At 39.2% G+C, this 22,249-nt stretch overlaps 1 protein-coding gene and 1 pseudogene across 2 annotated transcripts in view; one reads left to right on the top strand and one right to left on the bottom strand.

Moving 5' to 3' along the window:
- Positions 1 to 22,249, top strand: part of F13A1 (coagulation factor XIII A chain) — a 433,590-nt gene that overhangs the window by 44,705 nt on the left and 366,636 nt on the right. The gene's annotated exons all lie outside the window — the stretch shown is intronic.
- Positions 11,246 to 12,192, bottom strand: LOC116275300 (annotated as a pseudogene).

Here is a 22,249-nt window from a genome sequence, read left to right as displayed (position 1 = left end):
GATTTTTCATTATAAAAGTAGTCAATGTTTTTCTCAATTTTTGGAAAATAAGGAACTATATGAAAACAAAACTTAAATATTACCCAGATTCTAAATACATAATAATCCTTTTGGTATGTTTCCTTAAACTATTTTTTTCCTGTGGGTGTTTAATTTAGTTGAGACCATATGCTATTTGCTAATTTCTAAACATGGTCAGTACGGAAACATCATTAGATAGAAGGCTAAATGAGAGCGCTTCTTTTTTTTCTTTTTTTTTTTTTTTTGAGACGGTCTCACTCTGTCACCCAGGCTGCAGTGCAGTGGCACGATCTGGGCTCACTGCAACCTCTGCCTCCCAGGTTCAAGCAATTCTTCTGCCTCAGCCTCCTGAGTAGCTGGAATTACAGGTGCCCACCACCACCCCTGGCTAATTTTTGTATTTTTAGTACAGACGGGGTTTCACCATGTTGGTCAGGCTGGTCTCGAACTCCTGACCTCGTGATCTGCCCACCTTGGCCTCCCAAGAGAGAGGTTTCTTAATGCTTCCCAGGGCTCCAGTGACACAACGTCCGCCTCTGCACCACTTCACCCCAACACTTGTGGTGGAAGAGCCAGGGAGGGCTTGGACGAAACACTCTAAAACCACCTCCCAAACCCCTCCTCACAAATAATCCCTGCACCCAGCTGCCCACTGGCCCCTGCCCTCTGGTTGTGGCCAGGGCTTGGGAGCTGTGAGATCCCTTCTCAGCCGCCTCTGCGGAACATCCGTGCAGACATTGCTTTGTATATGATCTCAGTCTTTTTAGTATATTGTTTGAAACATTAATTTAATTAATGTCCAATTAATTTAATTTTTACAAAGGAACAAAGTAGGGCCCACATCGGAGTTATCCTCTGGATCATCGAGTGCAAAAGGAATGTGGCCGGGCTTGGAGGCTCACGCCCGTAATCCCGGCGCTCAGGTCAGGAGTTCAAAACCAGCCTGGCCGACATGGTGAAACCCCGTCTCTACCAAAAATACAAAATTAGCCAGGTGTGGTGGTGCATACTGTAATCCCAGCTACTTGGGAGGCTGAGGCAGGAGAATCGCTTGAACCTGAAATGCACAGGTTGCGGTGAGCCGAGATGGCGCCATTGCACTCCAGCCTGGGCAACAAGAGCAAAACTCTGTCTTGGGAAAAAAAAAAAAAAAAAAAGAATACGGAACCACATCTACAGAATTTTGAGGATAAAGTGTTTGTGAACCAAACATTTTTGGTCTATGTCAAATTATCTTTCACATTTAAAGTGAAGAGAAAACACATTCATTATATAAGAAAATATGCCACCTAGTACTTTTTTTTTTTTTTTGCACAAAAAAAAAATAAAATAAAATAAAATAAAATAAGAAAAAAAAAGAAAAAGAAATCCAAAAACTTACAGGGGATTTCCATTTCTGGCTGTGAAGGAGTATTTTGTATCAGAATAACCCTCTTGCTGAAGAACTGTGAAAGCCAAACCAAATAAAATGTAATATAGTAGTCTGAGAGCATCAAAGAGCAACCAAGGTTGCTGGAATCCAAGGGCCAAGATGTTAGAAAGGAGAGAAGTGCATTGAAGTGAGTTCTTTCTTTGCAGCTGTTTTTGTCCCTTGGGAGCATTTGCTGATTCAGGTCCTGTCATGGGGTGTGAAACCCAAACAGAAAGTGGCAGCTCATAGCTTGCCACAGTCAAAAAAATTGGAATTCAGGATACAAAGTTGTCAGGACTTGATGGGCCGTGAACACAGAGAAAAGGGAACCAGGGAAAATTGTGTCTTCATGCGATTTCTCTTCAAACCGTTTCCTGATGTCTAAGCTGTGCTTGTGAACAATGCGATGCCCAGAAACCAAACAGAAGCAGCTGCTAAGAGGCTGGAGAGCTAAGCCAAGATGCTGGCATTCTCGTGGTGCTGGGTGGACGTAACTGTCAGTTCAGGCACAAAGGAACAGGTGCCCTGTAAGCACCTCGGGTTGTTAGCTGAGACCCAAGAGACCAAGCGGCAGGAGTAAGGGCCAGCAGGTGAGCAGCCTTCAGACAAGAGCAACACAGGCTCTGATGGACTCGGTTTCTGCTGGGTGTGTGCAGATGGTCTGCATGCACTCTGTCTTCTGCCACAAGCAAAGAAAGCCTTTCTGGAGGAAGGGAACATATTCCTTGCCACACCATGTTTTGTATTCAATCCATAGTTACCAGATAGGAACAGGGGAGGAGGCACCAGCTAGCAAGGTGCAGTGCAGGGGAGTTGCTGCTGCATCCAGGAAGTAGCTGTCCTCCCTGAGGCCTTTATGGGGTGCTCCTCTGTGGACCAGATGTGGTCCATGTGGGAGGGAAAGTCAGCCTGAAGCCACTTTAAGACCTTGTTCAGAGGCCACCGTGGAGGAGGTAATGGACTCCAACTAAGAGTCTGCAAGAAGAAATGCGGGTGGGCTGAGGGGAAGCAGCTGGTTCCATTGGGAGAAAGGCCATCACCCACTTTGGAAGACAATGGGCAGTTCTTACAAAACCAAACATACTCTTACCATAGGCTCCATCATTCACACTCCTTGGCATTTACCCAAAGAAGGCGAAAACTCATGTCCACAGAGAAAATGACACAGAGATGTGTACAGCAGCTTTACTCATAATTGCCAAAGCTTGGAAGCAATCAAGATGTCCTGCAGGGAGTGAATGGATGAAAAAGCTGTGGTACACCCATACAATGGACTATTACTCAGCTCTAAAGAAGAAATGAGCTATCAAGCAATGAAAACATATGGAGGAAGCTTAAATGCATATTACCCAGTGAAAGAGGCAAATCTGAAAAGGCTTCTTCATGCACACTGTATGATCCCAATTGTATGACATTCTGGAAAATGCAAAACAAGGAAGACAGTAAAAAGATCAGTGGTGCCAGGGATTAGAGGGGAGGGAGGGATAAATGAGTGGAGCACAGAGGACTTGAGGGCACTGAAACCTCTCGGTATGATACTACAATGATGGACACATCTCATTATACATTCATCAAAATGTATAGAATATATAACGGCAAGAGTGAGGTCGAATGTAAACTGTGGGCTTTGAGTGATGATGTGTCAATGTAGGCTCATCAATTGTAACGAATGTACCACCCTGGAGGGGATGTTGATATGGGGGGCTGTAAATGTGTAGGGCGGTGCGTGTGGTGGCCACCTCCTTGGCTACCTGAATTAAGAGTTATGCCTGTACCTTCTTCTCAATTTTGCTGCAAACCTAAAACTGCACTAAAAAAAAAATTCTGATTAAAAACAAAAGAAGGCATCACCTATGTTTTATGCATTGCAATTGGAAAAATCCAATAGGAGAATCTCTGAAATACCTATGAGGTGTCTATGAGAGAAAGAAGCAGCCAGTCATACTTGTCACAAAGTTGGCCCTGCTGGGGTGTGGTTCCTTTTCCCTAATCCGCTCTCCCCTGGTCCTGATTCTGGAGGACTCAAAGACTACAGCTGGCAAGCTATGGTGGGAAGGGAATGCTGGGGAGACGGGACAGAGGAAAGAGGGGTAGTACCCATAGTTCTCTTTGCAGGTGGCTGGAGGAGAGGAGATTTAATATTCAATCAAAGGGCTTTGGCTACTCTCAGGGACTGGATATATTAGTTTCTGAACTGCGACTGTGTTAGCAACTTAAAGTGAGAGTAGAACCTGAGAGTGAGCTGAAATGTCATGACAAGTGTTCAGCTGAGGGCCTCCAGGCACCTTGCAGAAACAACCATAAATCATCCCTGGAGGAAAGCATTTCTCTGCAAGCCCCTTTGAATTCCCATGGTTTAAATTGAACCTCATATGAACTCAAAAGTTACCAGTACCCAAGAAAGCAAGTCATAGCTAGTGAGAGTTAGCAGGAGTAAGCAGATTTAGACCATTCATGACTTTAGACTGTAGACTTTGCAGATACAGGATATAAAATATAAATATTAAAAAATACAAAATAAAATCATCAAAATGAGTTAAAAATGAGACTATCAACAATAACTAAGGAGACTTGAAAATTAGCAATAAACTTCTAGAAATAAAAATACATGTAATGGTTGAAATTAAAGCTCAATTTTTGTTTTAAAAACATGTTAATACAAATTAGAAGAAAATTCATAAGCGAGAGGCAAGTTTCTGAAGATATCACCCACAAAGAGCAAAGAAAGAAAAATCTAGAAGAGAGGTATATAGTCATAGAGGATAAAATGAAAATATATAACATGTTTAGAGTTAAGATGAGAGAATACAGAGGATGAGGCAGGGAGGGAATATTCAAAGAGACTGTGTCTAAAAATTTTTCAGAATGATGAAAGTTATTCTTCCACTAGTGTAGGAATAACAAACAAGGTAAGTAAAATACATTCCGTTATAGTATTTCATTGATACATTGTGGTATAAGAGACAAAGAGAAGATCTTAAAAGAATCCAGAAAGAAAAGAAAAAGGTACAAAAGAAAGAAAATGAACAACAAAAGCATGTAAGTTGGCAGGGAAGTGATTGAAGTTAAAGTTTTTACATTTCTCACAAGGAGGTAAGATTTAGTGAACACTTGACATTATTAAGTTTGCATGGTAAGATTTCAAGGGTGATAGCTGAAGGAATAAAAACAGAGTTTACAGTTTTCAAATTAGCACAGGGGAAAATTGAATAAAAAACCCCTCAATCCAAAAACATGAAAGGAAGAAAAAAAAGAAGCATGGAGAATGTGGGATAATAAGAGAGCCCAGGTATATAGCTGAAATGGTTGGGAAAAGTTCATATATTTCAATAATCATAGTAAACAGAAAAGAACTAAACTTGTCAATTAAAAGGCAGAGCTTAATCAGATTGGATAAAAATCAAAATTCGCTATTTGTTCTTAAGAAACAACAAACCTACAAATTAAGGGCATGGAAAAGTTAAAAGTAAAAGGATAAACCAAACAAACAGAATCAACCAAACAAATAAAAACCCCAAACAAATATAGGGTACCTATATTGATATCAAAAAAGACAAAAGCAAATTATTTAAAATATAAAGGGTAACTACAAAATGTAAAAGATTCAATTCACCGGTAATACTTAGCAATTCTCAATTTTTATGCACCTAATAAAATGGATACAAAATATAGAAAGCAAAAATTCAGAAAACGTCAAGGAAGAAATAGATAAATCCTCCATTAAATTACCTCGCTAGTATTTGACTGGTTAAGAAGACATAAAGCAGGATAGAGAAGACCTGAACACATGGTTAACAACTTGACTTAATGGGTACATACTGAGTCCTGTACCTCAGTTCTGAACCAAGACTGTCTTAGCAACTTAAAGCAACAGTAGAACCTGAGAGTGAGCTGAAATGTCATGACAAGTGTTCAGCTAAGGGCCTCCAGGCACCTTGCAGAAACAAGCATAAATCATCCCTAGAGGAAAGCATTTCTCTGCAAGCCCCTCTGAATTCCCATGGTTTAAATTCAATCTCAGATGAATTCAAAAGTTACTAGCACCCAAGAAAGCAAGAACTCTAATAACTAAGGAACACATCATCTTTCTCAAGAGTACCTGCAGCATTTGCAAAAATTGACATGCAGTAGTCCTTAAAGCAAGTCTGGAAAAACTTCAAAGAATTACTATCAGAGAGACATAACATAGAATTATAATGGGAATACTAATGACCAAAACAGAGGATAAAGTTAAAGAGGTAATTTGAAGAAAATCAAAGTGAATATATGAGAAAAGAAGAAGGATTAAGAATTAGTGAACTGCAGAGCCAACTTAAGTTAGGGGAAAAAAGAAAACAGAATAAATTCAAGAAAGCAACAGAAATGAAAAAATAAAAACAAAGAAAAGTGGAGAGATAAATGAAATAGCAAACTAAAATACACCAGAGAGATCTGACAATGTCAGAAGTTGCGTTTTGAAAAACACTACCAATACAGATAAAACTCCAATGACTTTACTCCATGGAAATGAGAGATGGCACAAGTAAACAATCAGGAATAAAAAAGGGATATACTCATGAGTACAGAAGACATGATGAAAGAAAATTCTATAAAAAAATTACATGCCAGTAATTAGAATATTTAGATAAAAGGACAAATTTCTAGAAACATCTAACTAGCCAAAACTAGTTCAAGGAAAAAATAGCATAAACAATCCTATAATGATTAATTAAAGGTAAAATTAGTAGTTTAAAATGTTCTCATAAAGAAACCCAGGCCTGGGCAACATGGCAAAAGCCTGTCTCTACAGAAAACATGAACATCAGTTGGGTGTGGTGGCACATGCCTGTGGTTCTACTACCTGGGAGGCTGAGGCTGGAGGGATCATTTGAGCCCAGGTGATTGAGGTTGCTCATTCAATTATAATCACACCACTGCACTCCAGCCTGGGTGACGAAGTGAGACCCTGTCAAAAGAAAAGAAACCCAGGCCCAGATCCTTGAGTGGATAGGTGAGTTTTGCCAATCCTTCAAGGAAGAGATAATTGTAATACTACGGAAGATCTTCCTGAGAGCTAGAAAAAGAGAGTTTATTTTCTAAGGCTACTATCATCTTGATTCCAAAACAAGACAAGAATAACATGAACTTACTTACGAACATTGTCACAATATCTTAAATCAAATATTGGTAAATTAAATCCATCAATGTATGAAAAACATGGTCACATTGGGTTATATGGGGATAAAAATTAGTTTAACAATAGAAAAGTATTTTATTGCAATTTGTCAATCACCACATTAGAGGAGAAAAGCATTAAGATGATGTCAACTGATGTACACAGAGCACTTGATAATGTTCAACATCTATTCATAATTACCATTACTACCAATGTAATTTGTAAATTCAATGCAAGCTACGATTGGAATAAATGCAGATTTATAAGCACTGCTAATTCTAAAATGTATGCAAAAAAGCAAATATCCAACACTAACTGAGAAATTCCTGCAGAAGTAAAAGGTGCAAGTGGGGAGACTGTCTTATCAGAAATCAAGGTTTAGTGTAAAGCTCTAATAATTATTATAATCCAGTATTGGCTCAGATCTACAGAAATATAAACCAATGGAACAGAACTGAGAGCCAGAAACAGACCCCATTCATAGAAATATGATTTGCCTAGTGAAGAAAGCATGGACTATCCAATAAATGATGTGGAGGTAATTGGCTATTTATGAGGACAAAAGGAAACTGGATTCCTTCATCACACCATACACCATAATCAATTCCACACAGATTACAGACCTTTAGAAAAAAATTAGGAGAATGTCCTTATGTTCTTGCAATAGAAAGGATTTCTTAAACAAGGGCATGAAATAAAAGCCATAACAAGAGGATGATATATTTAATCACAGAGAAACAGGGCCAGATCATGCACAGCCCCATAGGCTCAAGGAAGGGACTTGGTGGTCATGCTTGGAAAGACAGTGGAGGGTTTTGAGCAAGAGTATTATGTGTTTTACACTTTTAAGAACCACTTTGGCTTTGTGGATAATAGACTGTAGGAGGCAGGACTTTGGAGGACTGAAACTAGCTAGCAAGGAGTCTCTTACAGCAGCCTAGTCATGAGCTCATGGAGCTTGGATAAGGGTGGTTATGGTGGAGATAGACGGAATGGATTCAGTATATATTTTGTAAGAGGAACTCATAGAGTAGGCATAGATTTTAATTGAATGAGCTAAATCAAAGATAAGTCAGGAGATTTTTGGCCTGAGCAACTGGGCAGCTGTGATGCTATTTACTGAAATGGAGAATCCAAGGAAGGAACTATGTAAGGGGCTGCGGAGAAAGGATCCAGGAATTGTGTCTTGCCTTTTAGCCAACCAGTCAGCTTGGTAAAGAAGGCACTTAGATGCACGAGTACGGAGCTGAGGTCAGGAGTGGAGATACATAAATTTGGAGAGTCATCAGTATAAAGATGGTATTTATAGACATAAATTAGGTAATTTGGGGCCATGCCACGAAGGATCTATGTGTCAAACAAAAGCATTTACTCAACCTGGAATATTTATGTGCTCAAAAAATATTTGATGATTGAAAGTTTTTGGGACTACTTGTATTAGATAGATATGTTACTTTCTTACAACTTAAACAAATAAAATTAACACTTTGCCTCGTCGTTCTTATTAATGAATATTAAACTGTCTTAGCATTTGCATTTAGTAATAGAAAACACGTCAGACAGAGTTGGGAGAATAGGGTTTTTGTGCTTGCTCTGTTGCTTCTAAGTTATGAGATCTTGAGTAAGTCATTAATCCCTTTTTCTTGCAGATTTCTCAAGGGTGTTGCACCAAATGCCTTCTAAGATTCTATGATTACAATGAAAGATGCATTATAAAAAACATTCTTCGTAGCAACATTAGCATTTCTGTTTCAGGGAACTGGCTTTGTTAAAAAAAATAACATAACATGTCACATGGGGTTAGCAGGAGAAAAGGAAATAGAAGAGCTAAATGTTCTGCACTTGCAGTCAGCAGGATTTAGGAATTGAGAGGAGAGAGAGGAGAAAGAGAGGGAAGTTAGCAAGATGCTGAGGGGGCAGAAGCTTCACTGGGGTTGGCATGACCAGCAGTCCCATGGCAGGGAGGCGAGCCAAAGTGGTTTTGGAACCAGGTTATACTATCCTCATCTGTTGTTTGCACTGCCATGATGTAAATTTCTTTGATCTTCTCCAACCTCCTGTATAAAGTCTGCCAAGTGGAGTATTGGTGTGAACATGGGCTTTACTTATTGCTTGTTTTCTGAATTTTGTTTGTTTGGGAGAAAATGAAGAAAAGCAATTTCCATATCTGGATTGATTTGGTACAGAACAGAAGCAGCCTGTAGAAGACTATGCTAGGATCCACACTGACATCCAATTCAGTAGAAATAGAGGCGTGCAGTCAGGGGTAACCATAAGAACGTGAGGCTCCTCTGGGAAGCCCCATCCATCATTGATTGGCAGGGTGCCAGACTGTCCGCAAATTTTGGTACTGGCATTTAATCCAAGGGAGTTAAAAGATCAGGGTGACCCTCAGCTCTCACTGACTCTCATTGGCTCTCTATGCACAAAACTTGTAGATTCTGAACAATTCTGAGTATTCCACCAGTTCTTCATATAATACTTATGTTGCTATGACAGACTTCTTTGCATTATTTGAGGCAATTCCATCTATGTATTTTTCTCCTTCTGACTGGTATTTATATAAAGGGACTCTTAAAACCATTTTTATTTAGTCATTCATATTTTAATCTAGCTTTTAATAGGAATTTGTGGAGAAACAGAACATGAGTTTAAAACAAGCTTGTGAGTCACATGCTAAAACAAGATTTCTTTCTTTTCTTTCTTTCTCTTTCTTTTTCTTTCTCTCTCTCTTTCTTTCTCTCTCTCTCTTTCTTTCTTTCTTTCTTTCTTTCTTTCTTTCTTTCTTTCTTTCTTTCTTTCTTTCTTTCTTTCTTTCTTTCTTTCTTTCTTTCTTTCCTTCCTTCCTTCCTTCCTTCCTTCCTTCCTTCCACCCCCCCCCCTCTTTCTCTCTTTCTTTCTTGGGCCACTCTGTCCACTGTGTGTGTCCTGTTTCCACCTACCTTCCTGAACTCGGTGTCCTCCTACCCCTCCAACCTCCTGGTGATTGTTATCCACCATCCAGGCTAGTTGTTTGTTTGTTTGTTTGTTTGTTTGTTTTATTTTTTGTAGAGATGGATTTTTCCCCATGCTGCCCAGGCTAGTCTCCAGCTCCTAGGCAAGTGATCCTCCTGCTTCAGCCTCCCAAAGTGCTGGGATTATAGGCATGAGCAACCACATCCAGTACAACAGGATATTTTCTAATGCAGAAGAAGGAAGGAAGAATTGTATTTATCTTTTTCTTAGGCAAGAATTTTTTGTTTGTTTATCTCTACAGGATGACAAGGAACTATTCAGCATGAAGAAGAAAAAAGACAAAAACTAGAATTCATTGGAAAAAGTTTTGGGGGTTAACTTAAGTTTTAAAATTTCCTCTTAGCAATTAGATCTATTGTCCAATTTTTCCCTAATTATTCTAAAATAAAAGTTTGAAAACTCATGATTAACGTTTTTAATTATTTTATTTTTTGAATGTTCAAACAAAATTTATGTGCAAAAAATGTAATGTGGGCCGGGTGTGGTGGCTCACACTTGTAATTCCATCACTTTTGGAGGCTGAGGTAGGTGGATCACAAGGTCAGGAGTTTGAGGCCAGCCTGGCCAAGATGGTGAAACCCCGTCTCTACTAAAAATACAAAAAGTAGCCGGGCGTGGTGGCACATGCCTGTAATCCCAGCTACTCTGGAGGTTGAGGCAGGAGAATTGCTTGAACCTGGGAAGCGGAGGTTGCAGTGAGCCTAGATCATGCCACTGCGCTCTAGCACGGGTGACAGAGCAAGACTCTGAAAAAAAAAAAAGAAAAGTTAGCCAGGCATGGTGGTGGCGTGTGCCTGTAATCCCAGGTACTCTGGAGGCTGAGGCAGGAGAATCCCTTGAACCTGGGAGGCGGAGGTTGCACCATTGCACTCCAGCTTAGGCAATAAGAGCAAAACTCCATCTCCCCCCCCCAAAAAAGTAGTGTGATAAGTTCATGCTGAGCCATTCAGCAGTCAATACAGTTGAAGGATGCAGAGCAGCTCCACATTGATACTTTGGCAAGATCAGGAAGAGCAAATGCACCACCCAGATCTAAATGTCTGCAGACCATTTCATACATACTCCTTCGGAAACATCACTCTGAAAAGATCTTGTCAGCTAAGGAAGAGAACGAGTACATATATAATCATAAACACATACTGATCTTGACTTTATTTAAAAATTAAACAATATGGTGGCAACATTGATATGTAAATTTCTAAAATGTTGCAACTTAGGTTTAATTGGCAAAGACCACATTTAGAAATAGGGATGAGCTTAGTCTTCCAGGCAGAAATCAGATACACTTAACTGTACAAAAATAATAGTTTCCTATTGTTTGAAAATACTAGTTTAAGATTGTAAAAATGCATAGATCTTTAATAAAAGAATTGGCTGTGTAAGAGTTCTCCCCTTTCACCGTATTCCTTTTTATTTCAAATGCTAGTTATTGGTTATGCTGTACGATTTAACTATTACAACAAGAAAAGGCAACCATTTGGGGAAGAGGCAGATAAAGGGAAAAGGAATGTATGTAAGTCATTTTTTTAAGGTACAATAAGTTTAATCGTGTTTTAGGAAGACAAGATAAAAATTATTTAAAGACAGCTTGGTTCTCACTGAATGAAAACAGTAGACTAAATACTGAGTTCTTTTCTGTGAATCTAGTCACCGATGCCTTGGTCGCCATATTGGTAATCTCTAGGGCAGTCACCTTGGTACTCGCCATGTTAGTCATCTGGATATTCTGTGTGATAATCACTATCACTGATTTTGAAACCATTTGTTTCTGTTGTGAATGATAAAGCAGCACAGTATTTGCGACCATATACTTGCCCCCCAAGCCCATGCACACCCATTCTTTTCTGGGAAGCGTGTTGGTACCCATCTGTAGAGAAATGGTCAAGCGGTCTTCTGGCTGTAATGTTAGCTTCTGATAGTAGATGGCCCTTCTGGTGCCTGGTGCTGACATCCCCACCTGGCTGTCTGCTTTGTTAGTGCCCATCTGCAGACAAATTGTGGTCTGGTCAAAAGGTTTGTCAGTTTGCATTTTGGGATCATAAAGATGCCTGTAGTCCCACAAGTTGACATACCTGCCTGGCTGGCACTTCGTTGGTTCCCATCTGCAATCCAATTACAGTTTTGGCAGCTTTTAATTTTCCTTCATCCTAATGTCTTGTTTGTTTTTCTGCATATTTAACCCTGATGTCCATGGTTGTGTCCTTTTGTGTTTGCCAGACCTACTAGGGCCACCAGAGTAGCCTGAACCTGGATCATGTTTCCATCCTGAAAAGATCACTTACTTCAAATATGTCACGTCGCTTCATACCATAATCCTGAATAGCTTTAATAAAGTTGACAATATTCTCCGCTGAGGCCAGTTTAATGAGGACTCATTGACTTTCTTCACTGGGCCTGCCTGCAGCTTGTTGATGAGTTTGCAGAGGATGCCCTCCTTTAAGCCCAGCTGGAAGTGGGTGCCAATGCTCCTGCCTGTCACCTCTGCTATCCAGTTGTGAAGATCTTCTGTTTGATAATCCTATTTGGAAGCAATCTTGATCTTGACTTTGGCCAAGAGCCGGTAGGAAGGGCCGTCCTTGAAATGAGTCATGATGGTTCGGGTGGTGGTTGGAAGAAGCTGCCCTCGGGGGTCCTGGTCTCTCGCGCTTGGGTTCCAGGCTCCTGGCCGAAGGAGTGGCCGCCCAAGGATGCTCGGAGCTGGCTCTCCTGGATGGGGTGCCTGGAAACCTGGGTCCCACGGGGTTTACAGAGGCTCCAGGGCCGCTCCGGATCCTGCTGGCTGCCTCGCTGGCTGTCCGCACGGCGGCTCACTACAAATTCAACTTTTTATTTTGCATAAAAATACTTTTTTTTCCCCCGAGGGATGTAAAAATAAAAATATGCTTCCTAGTTACTTATTCTATGCGTTAATCTGTGCAACAAGGGCAGTTGAGAGAATAACAAAAACTGGCCAGAGGCTGCAAGCCAGCTCGGAGCTGCTCACGTGGCGGAGTCTGATTTGCAAGCATTCCAGCTCAGGGGCTGGGAGGGCTAGGGCTGAGGTCTTCGGAAAGCTGGAGAAGAGGAGAGGTGCCAGAAGACGGAAGGGCAAATGTATTCTTAGTTTTCTTTAAAAGGGGGAGAAGGTAGAGTTTGCTAACTGATACCAGTGAGTTCATCACGTTTTTCTTTCACCTAATTTTTAAAAATTGTATTCCACGTGTTTACCTGCCGTTACTTTTTAACCGATCTAATGTGGCTGTGAGCACAGGGTCTGGGCAGGAGGCCTGTGTTGGACTTTCAGGCCCACTATGTGTTGTCTGTGAGGCTGTGAGCAACGTGACACACTTGGCACTTCAGTTTCTCTATTTGTAAAATGGGGATAATAACGCCCCCTACATAGGGCTGTTGCAGGGATTCTGGGGATTAAGAGGAACATATCTGGCAGTGACTAGCACGTTGTAAGCACTATACAATTATTAGTGGAGAAAATCCAGAGATTTTTATTGGATGTTTAGGTGTTCTCCCTGTTTTGTTTTTTTGCTTTCTTTCTTTTTACTTTATTTTTTGGTAAGCATAATGTTCTGATGAACATTTGTTTACAAAAGTCTTTGAAGACATATCCAGTTATTTTCTTAAGATAAATTCTTAGCTATGAAAACATTTGGTAAAAAGGTATGTACAATTTTAAGACTTTTGAATTTTATTTCCAGACTAACAGAAAAGCTTTTTTTACTCTTCCTAGCAGTGAAACCGTAGGCATTTCCATTGGAAAAAATAATTATGTGTGTGTCCCAATTTGCTGAGATGTGGGGATGTGGAAATAGTATTTCACTGTTGTTTTAATTTGCATTTATTTGATTAGGGCTCTTTACTTGATTAATGGTTCAAGCTATTCTTGTGTAATTCTAGTCCAGCGAGCTAGCCACTCCCATTATTGCAGGCAGCTCTCTCATTTCTCTCACTGGTGAATATAGATCACCAGTCCTTTCAACCATTTATCATAGGAAATAGTTTTCAGAATAGGTTGCCCTATTCTGAATATGTTCTAGTTTGTCATTGTCCCTCTTAAAATATGGCTCCCGAATTGAACATGTGTGGTCAGACCAGCTGTTTTGTGTGCCAAGGAATAGGATGGTTCAATTATAATGTGTTTTTCTTTGGAGAATCCATTGGTGTGCAGTTTCCTTTGAGTTTCTATTGAATCTTGCAGTGATTTAGAGTGGATTTAGGCCAGACTAGTTTTGACTAAAGGACTATTTTTAAAAATTGTGTTTTAAATGGCTTTTTCTCCTTTAACCATTTAATACTGTTCTAAGACCACACGGTGGAACTAGTGCCATTTGGACTCTGGATTCTCTACTTCCATTAGACTAGCACTGGGTTCTATTAGCTACGTTAGCAGCCATCTTATGCTTTGCTTCCTGTAAAGTTGATGGTTAATGGAATGGATTCTTTCTATGTGAAATGATTGAGACATATATAAGAGGAACGGAGGTGTCTGGCTCTGATTCTGAGTGATGTAGTTCAGCTAATGAATAACCTTGGAAAGAGAGAATGGGAACCTTTTTAGTGTTTCTCTGATTGCTCTTCTGGTGCATCAAAGAGATATTAATACCACTGTTGTTTTAAAGCTTTTAAGAATGCATACACCCCATGTTAATTAATGTCCTCTGCTCATTCATTTTATTTGCCTGCAAAACTCAAGGATGAAGGTGGTGTACTTGTGAAATATTTTGAGAGACAATAAATATTGCACATTTATGTGTGAACCACATTTATATGTGACTCATGCATTCCATATGTTTTATTCCATCCATTCTAAGGTATGGAAGCTATCATGACCTTTGATGAGGCTAAATTTGAATGTTATTGCTGGAGCTGGGTAATGAAATTTACAGAATATTAGACCTAGAGGGGGCTGATGGGAAGGTAGGAATTGTGAGCAGAGTGAAAGCTTTTTACTAAATGAGGCATCTGATTTGATGCTGAGGACTAAGATTGTAAGAGCTGTCTATCCTTGAAGTGGAGATGGAGCACAAATGGAAAAGACAGCTCTTGCTGAGTCCAGTGGGATCTGGTATGGAGGGGTGAGATGACATAAAGGCATGGGCAAACAAATTCAATTGGATGGGGTTCCCCATTGGTGGTCAACCTGTGTCTGTCTCTATGATTGAAGCTGTTGATTCGCTTGGTGGTTTTGTGATTTTATGAGATAATGCCTAACAGGTGTGAATCTAAAGTGAAGTAAATCAAAATATCTCTAGGATGGGGGACCAAAGAGGAATAGGCACAGAAGTGGAGAATTGTGATCTTAATCAACCAGAGAATGAAACTCACTAAGTAAAGTGTGGTTGGGTTACTCTTACCTACTGTACTCGCAGTGATTCTTTAATAATGTGACATAATTTGAAAACCCTTATCAGTTTTACAGGTAAAAAATCTTAATCCAAATGGGGATTTGTAACCATGTATAAAAATAAACTGATGTATGAACTAAAAAGAATTATACTTTCAACTTTAGGAGAAGACACAGATTTGCTTTTCGTTAAATACTACACCAACCATGCTCTCTGGCTAAAATTTTCATGACACTGATTACCTTTTGCATTGCAAGTACATTTCCTCCTGTGTTTCACTGCATATTTTTCTAATATACACCGATGTTTTAAACTTTTTGTTATACACAAAATATCTTACTCATAGAACACAATTGTTGTATTCAGCAATTGCAAATGCCATTTTGTTGGTGGAATTCTGAATATGACACATCAGCTTTCCCTAATTGTCCATGGAGTTCAAGAAAGTAGAATGGTTTCTACATCTTTATAGTGGCTTACCTGGATTTTGCAAACTCATAGATTCAAAATTATTTCATAATTTATTCATTATTAAAATTATTTCATAATTTTGAATATGAAATATGAAATAAGTAAGGGATAGCAGAGGAAATATAAAATGAGTCTAATGTAATTGCCACAGCAGTTGAGACCCCCACTCCCTAGGGAGAAGCTTCTGGAACACACTGCACCTTTCTATGGCATATCTGCTTGGAGATGCTTGTCCTGGTGTTGGGTTTGCCAGAACATTCTTTTAAGAGGAGCTAGCTTCCCTGCTGAACAGAGGCGTTAATTTTTCATGGACTTACACTGTGATGAGGAGCATAAAAAGAATGAGAGAGCTTTAGAAAAATAGTATTGAAACAAAATAAAAGAAGTCCTTCTCTGATTTACACAGAAAATGGAGATTGTTGTTGAAATTTTGCTTGTTAGCAAAGACGGAAGTTAAATACAGAACAATTTAATGGGATTAACTCTTTGATGTAAATTTCCTGGGAAAGGAAGAAAGGTTTTGCCAAATCTAGCCCATTTAGAATCTGACTAGATTCTACTTGGAGGCTGCAAATATCACATTTTCACTCTCACAGGCAATTCTGCTTGATAAAAGAGTGGCTTGACCCAGGGTAGGTGACTTCAATGACCCGAGTTAAGTCACTGGCCATGTGAACCTCTGATTCTCCACCTGTTAAAAAAGGGAATCTTAAAAGCTTTCTCTGACTATAGAGTTATCCAAATCTACATCAAAAAGTTTTATCATACAGAACAGTATTTTTCACGTTATATCTGGATTTGCTGCTGTTTTCATAGAAACAATACTAATATTCACTTTTTTCTTTCTGCTTCTTGATATTTAATCTTACATAAAAAAACTGATTTTTTCCCCTGTTTCTTAATAGTTGTGTACCTAAAGTCAGCATATTATCCCAAATAACTCCTCAGTCTGTCAAGAACAATTTAATGTCAATTATCTAGAACTTGATCTGCAAATATATGAAAGTCAAAGCCACATTGGTTCTTTTTGCCATCTGGCTTGCCTTTCAGTTTTTGGAGCACGGGAACACCAACTTGAAGTGATTATGCTCCTCAGTTCATGATAAGTGATCCTCACTGGTCATAGCACTGAGGGCTGTGCTAGGGAGCTTCTAAGGTGGCCCCCAGTGATCCCCACTTCCTGGTTCTCATTCCCCCAAGTAATACTCTCCCCTTAAGTGTGGGCTGGACCTAGTGACTTGCTTCTAATAAATTGAATACAGCAAACATGAGACCACAGCTTCCAACTTGTACATACTATCTCCTGCTCAGTCGCTTGCTCTGAGGAATCAAGTTGCTGTGCTGTGTCCTGCCCTATAAAGAGACTCGTATGGCAAGGAACCAACAGCCATGAAGAACTCGGGCCCTTAGTCCAACAGCCCACAAGGAACTAAATCCTGCTGTTAATAACCATGTTGGTGAGCTTAACAATGGATCCTCAGATTGTCATCTGAACTTTCAGATGAGACTGCAGCCCAACCCTTAACTGGAGTCATCTGAGAGACCATGAGTCAGAAACATCTAGCTAAGCCATGCCTGGATTCCTAACCCATACAAACTTTGAGATAATAAACATTTATTGTTGTAAAGCTACTACAGGCCAGGTGTGGTGGCACATGCCTGTAATTTAGCACTTTGGGAGGTCAAGGTGGCAGGATCACTTGAAGCCACGAGTTCAAGATCTGCCTAGGCAGCAAAGAGAGACCCCAATTCTACAAAAAATGCTGCTACATTTTAGGATAATTCATTATGTAGCAACAACCAGTATAAGTACTCGATTTTTAATTAATTATTTTTCTTTTTCATGCCTCAATCCTGCTAACATTCTTGTATCCCACTTAAGCACATGCTGTAATGTTTTTAATACTTTTCCTTAAATATGTATTAATTGTTGGAAAATTTGTAATGTCTTGTGTTTACATTCTTTATTTATATAAATGGCACTGTGTTATATATTTTATTCTATGTTTTAACTTGTATTATTTCACTCCATGTTTTTGAGATTTATTCAAATTTCTTATCTAGATATAGCTTACTACTTTTCATTATTGCCTAACATTTCATCATAGACATTTTACTCACCAATGTTCCAAGTGGGGGACACTTAGGTAACCTCCAGGTACTTGCTGTTAGAAAACAATATTGTAATGAGCACAGTCACACCTGTCCTCTTATGGATGTGCCTGTTCATATCTAGGAGTTGAGATTAATGGGATAATGAGTTGAGTTTCATGGATAATTATGAATGCTTTTAGCATTTCAACTTAAATTGGCTTAAATAGTAAGAACCTAAATTGTCTCATGTAACAAGTGTTCTACAGGAAGCATTAGTAGCTCAGTGGTGTAACCAAAGACCCGGGTGAGTTTCATCTTTCTGCTCTACCATCCTCCATAAGTCAGTGTTATTTTTCCCACTGGCCACAAGATGATTGTAGCAGCTCTGAACATCACATACAGGCATGATCACAGCCAGTGTAGAAGAGGGTTATAGCTTCCCATGCATCTCTTTTTATTACAGAGGAAGAAAACTTTTGCCAGAAGTCCTTAGTGGATGCTTTCTTTGGCCCCATTGACTAGCATTTTATATATATTATAAAAGAGACTGTGGAAGCAAGTGTCTGGAATTAAAGAGCTCCATAGTGGAAGACACCCTCTGCCAACAAGGAAAAATCAGAGAAGGCTATGTAGAAGTTTCTATTACATAATGTATATACTATTTCTAGTCATTAAATACTGACTGGATGCTGTATTAGTGTATCAGTCTGTCATTGTCAAAAGAACATTGTGAAATAAACTTCCTCAGAATTAAATGACTTAAAATACAGCAATTTATTATCAGTGATACATCCATGGGTTAGCTGGGTGTTTAGGCAGGCTTGGCTCTGGGTCAGGGGTCAGTTGGGTATTTAGTTAGGCTTAGCTCTGGGTCAGGTTTATGTTGGTTCAGGTCTGCTCCCTGCGTCTTCTTCCTCCTTGGACTGGTGGACTTTGCTAGGGCATATTCTTCTCATGGCAATGGCAGAAGCACAAGCAATAAAGCCTAACCAAGCAACCACATTTTGAGGCTCTGCTCAAGTCACTTCTCTTAACATATTATTGCCCAAAACAAGTCACATGGCCAGGTTTTAAGTCCAGGAGCAGAGAAGTGTACAGGGGTGTCTACCATGAGACCACATTGAGTCACATGGCCAAACCCAATCAGGAGAGGAAATATACTCCTCTGATGAAAGTGGCAGAGAAGTAGTGAATATATTTGAACAATAATCTCATATATCATAACCAGTATTCTCTCACACCAGCAGCGCAAGAACTTTTTGTATGCCAACATCATCACTAACATTTGGTATTTACCAATGTTCACATTTTTGTCAACCAAATGGACACAAAGTTGTTTTAATTTACATATCTACAATTATTGTTAGATGAAGTTGAGTATTTCTTCATGTGTTTATTAACTATTTGGGCTCCTCCTCCTGTGAATTACCTATTATACGTTGGACATTTTTAAATTGGGCTTTCTATATATTTTTGTTAATTTATAGAAATTCCTTGTATAATGTTGATATTAACTTCCAATTTATTTTAGATATTGCATTCTCTTCTCCCATTCTGTCACCTATGTGTTAACCTTGTTTGTGATATTCTACATTGAATAGAAATCTTCAATTTTGTTGTAGTCAATTTTTTTTTCACCTTGTGTTTTTGGGGTGTTATTTAAAAACTCTTTCCATGCATCCTAATGTCACAATATTAAAAATATTTTTATACTTATTTCATAGTTTCAATGTTCATATCTGGGTTTTTAATCAATTTAGAATTGAATTTTTATATGCCATGAGGTAGATATTTGTCTTTATGTTGTGAAGTTTTCCTAACATCAGTTACTAAAAAGCTTCATCCTTTCCTCACTCATTCATAATGCCATCTCTGCTACAGAACAAATTTGCAAATTTACTTGGATTTGTTTCTGGGCTTCCTGTTCTGTTCCATTGATCTTTGTCTTGGGCAATGTCAAGACCACATTTTTTTTCTTTTTAATTACTTAATCTTTGTTGTTTCTTGGTGTCTAGATAAGCAAGTTTCCTTGCTTTGTTCCTCCAGATAGCTTTCTAAATGAATTTGTCAAGTTTATACAAGATTCTGCCAGAATTTTGATTGGAATTGCATTTAATTTATAGATCGATTTGAGGAGAACTATTTTGTTGAAAGTGCATAAAGAATGGTAAGTTTTTGAAGTTAATATATTGGAATAAACTTCTCTGGGATGATCTAGATACTCTTTCTTAACTGTTTACAATAAGCCTGGGGTCTCTTAACGTATTTAATTGGTATTATTACAATAGGAGAAAATATATGTCAGGAAATGTGTGTATGTGGGAATTTGGTGAGTTGTAGGTAGCAATCATTCTTTTACTATAACACCCACTCTTTTTTCCTTAAGGTTCTTGATTATAAATGCTAGTGCTTGTTCTATTCAGTGATTCATTTAGTTAGTCAAGGGCTAATACCACTTCTAGCTTTGTATTTAACATTCCTTGGAGCTATCTATATCTCTTCAAATTTGCCCAGTGTTGCATTTGTTCTGGCTAGGTTACCTAATTATCACCCAATGTTAATGAGACTAAGTTCATTAGAATGGTCTGTTTTGGAGTGTTTTAGCTTCCTTTGCACCCTGGCTAGCTGTCCTGCAAAGGTATGCTTTTGAGGACAAGGAAAGCCTAGAGAGAGTATACTTGAAAGGGCTCAAACCCTTCACTGCTCCTGGAAAATACCCTAGTCATGCATTTGTTAATAGACTAATTTTCATATATAAACGACAGGACCTGATCATTATTTGTAGCTCATTTAGGGTAGTTAATGAGGAGTAGCCTAATTAAGAGGCTGGAAAACGTACAACACAAAGGTGGTCTTGAATTGGCTTACTCATCTTTGTCCGGAACGTCTGCTCATCTTTTTTTAACCTACCAAAAGGGAGTATGAAGGGATGACCCATTTGAATATTTAGCAACATGTTAAATCCAGTTCAGATTCCATATTGTAGGTTTAAAAAAACCCACTGTTTAAAGAGTTCATTTCTAACATATAATTCACTGAGAGGATAAACATGCCTTTCAATGTTCTATTTAAGATAAAAACTGTATTAAATGAGCCCAGAATTGTTAAACTTAGCTCTGTAAATGTTCAGCAATTTTATATTTTTCCTTTGCTTTGTCTGCATATCTCCTTTTTCTTTCCAACCTTGGTTGGGTTCTTTTTAAAGTTACTGTCTTTTAAATCATGTAATTTTGAGTAACAAGACAGCTAGGTGACATACTGCAATATTGAAATTGTTGAGTCAGGTCTTCTTCATCATTTCACAACTGTTAAAATTCCCACATTGGAAAATATGACTAATTCCCTCTAATTCTCAAAAGTCTTCTCCAGAGAAAAATCACATTTTGTGCTACTCAAATGCCATAGAAACAGCTCCCTCCTGGCTCCTCAGTTAGCTCAATGTGGGGCTAACCTCATGGTAGGTTGATGCTTGTAAGCAATTGTTTGGATGCACTGAAAGCTCTCCTTGTAAGTGTGCCTGAGAGATGAACAGGGCAGAAACCCCACCGTATAGACCCAAGGTGGACATTTTTAGAAAGAAATGCTTTGTGTACATTTCAAACTGGAGGGTTCATACTTTTCAAAGTGGTTTTTAAATTCCCCGTAGAAGTTGTCCAAGTTCCTCCTGCATTTTCCAAATTGCTGAGAGATGGTAGAGACCTCAGAGATTTTTGGATACATGTGTGGTCACTACATTTCTTTTGGCAAAATAACTGGAGCCATAGGCCCAGCTGAAATCGCTGTTCTACTTGCTTGCAGATATTTACAGACACTGGTATTTCTGAGAGCTGAAGACGTGTCTTCCTCAATTGTCTAATGCAATCCTCACAACCACCCAATGAAGCAGGCGTTAGTACCTTCCCTGTTTTACAGATGATGGGTGCTGGACAATTAGCCTTATTTTGCATATGGGAAAACTGAGTCTCTCAAATTTCATTCTTTGCTCCTTATAGCAGATAATGTCTATGCATTGCCCAATCATGGCTACTCTCCTTTGTGCCATTCTTGTGTGCCTGTTGGCTTGAGGAGGCTTTCTTCTTCCACAATCTCAGGGTGCTTGAGCCTCCCTGGCATGCACAACCTGAGAGCTAGAAGTGCCAAGGGAATTTACATCCCCTTGGGGTGACCTTATCCAGTGGCTCATGGTTACAGGAGTCTGAAAGCCTCGGCTCCCTTGCATGGCAGAACAGGCCTTACACTCCTGAGTTCCCTGCAGCCTAACCTTCTGCAAGACTTTGCCTGAGTTCTCCTTCTTGCTTGACCTCTTCCCTTCCCAACTCTGCTCCCCACTCTCACTGGCTTCCTCTAAGAGCATGTTCAGAAAGTCATTTGCGCAGAATCCTCCTCTCAGGATTTGCTTCTGGGGAGCCCAACCTAAGATGTTCCTCTTTCCTATGGTTTTATGGGACAGGATGTTCTTGGAGCATGTTCTTGTGAGATTTAGGTTAATACATTCAAATTTGCAGAAGGTGTGAGTCTTGGAAATTTTAAAAAAGGAAGAAAACTAAATCTACACCTTTACGTGCCTTTCCCCCCGCCCCCCCATCGTGCATCTCACCTGGGGATACTTAAAGGTTTTGTTTAACTTTCCATTTACTCATTCGGGGAAATAGTCACGTATCATATGGTTTTCAGTTGCATTGTTCAAGGAGGAAAAGTTGGATATTTTTATTTTTAAGGCATCCTCTTTCTTTGATTCCATCA

This window comes from Papio anubis, chromosome 6, assembly GCF_008728515.1.
Source record: "Papio anubis isolate 15944 chromosome 6, Panubis1.0, whole genome shotgun sequence".
Taxonomy (NCBI): domain Eukaryota; kingdom Metazoa; phylum Chordata; class Mammalia; order Primates; family Cercopithecidae; genus Papio; species Papio anubis.
The sequence above is the reverse complement of the archived record's forward strand: the minus strand, read 5'-3'. Positions and strand labels throughout refer to the sequence as shown.